The sequence below is a fragment of the Amblyomma maculatum genome, chromosome 4 (genome assembly GCF_055883805.1).
Source record: "Amblyomma maculatum isolate TAMU_Amacu chromosome 4, ASM5588380v1, whole genome shotgun sequence".
Taxonomy (NCBI): Eukaryota; Metazoa; Arthropoda; class Arachnida; order Ixodida; family Ixodidae; genus Amblyomma; species Amblyomma maculatum.
In genome coordinates, this window is record NC_139347.1 from 164,931,013 (window position 1) to 164,932,033 (window position 1,021).

Consider the following 1,021-nt stretch of genomic DNA (forward strand, 5'->3'; position numbering starts at 1 on the left):
AGTGCTGATACAAGCAGCCAGAGCCCTGCAGAGGCACAACTTCTCGCATTGTAAGTAGACACATCCATATATAAGTCATATCATGCCGTAAGTTCAGTGAACTGACATTTTATGTAATCCAGGTATGACGACACAGTTGTCAACTCGGATGACGACGACAGCAGGTAAGCATCTACCAGCCTTTTTACTGAAATTAGCAGGAACTGCCTGCAGTAATTGATATATATCAGAAAGTTTGGAAATGCATTGTTTGCCATGCAGCCCGGCACCTGCCCAAGCTAGGGTTCCAGGGTCTAGCAGCCCTACAACGGCTCAAAACTGGGGGCCGCCGCCTCTTAGCCCTGCACCAGCTGAGACTGAGCTACTTGGGCGATACACACCCCCAGCCAGGTAGACAAGCAAGCAAGCAAACTTTGTCATGTAGTCATTTATTAACTTTTTTGTGCTTTTTCTTCTCAAGGCTGTCCAAAGGAACACCTTCAGGTGGGCCACCTTCACGGTATGTACTTGCAAGTGTCATACTTCCTAAGATAAAAGATTTAAAAAATGGTGTGAAACAATGCAGTTTTCATCATTTTGCACAAGAAAGAAAAGGACAGAGGACACTTTTGAAGACTGCGTCAAGGCGAGCCTTGACAAATGTGCTGGCAGTCTTGCTAGCATGACGAAAAAAAAAAGAATGAACAAGAATGTGACGACAGTGACGCCGCGGGCCGCTTAGTCACTGCGAAGCTTCGTGCTCTAACACCAAGGCAGCGATCGGAAGCTATATTTAAGATTTCAAAAATTTTGTACGAAGCCGAGCAAGAAAGTCTGGAATTTTCAAGGGAAATAAAGCTAACAATTGTTTGAATTCAAGAGTATCATGCCTGCATTAATTTTAAAGAATATCTTTTAGAGCAGATGCAGCATTATCCTGCTTGTTTTACCTTCCGTCCTGCACGGTTGACAATCCTTTCTTGCCATGGAACTTTGCCATCCGTGACAAAATATTGCGCAAGTCTGTCACGCACATCCATAG

At 44.4% G+C, this 1,021-nt stretch overlaps 1 long non-coding RNA gene across 1 annotated transcript; it reads left to right on the top strand.

The window, feature by feature from the left end:
• Positions 1-391, top strand: LOC146193408 (uncharacterized). The gene is made up of 3 exons (XR_014706451.1): positions 1-50; positions 123-164; positions 262-391. It is a non-coding gene; the product is annotated as an uncharacterized LOC146193408 (long non-coding RNA).
• The last annotated feature ends 630 nt before the right edge of the window (positions 392-1,021 follow it).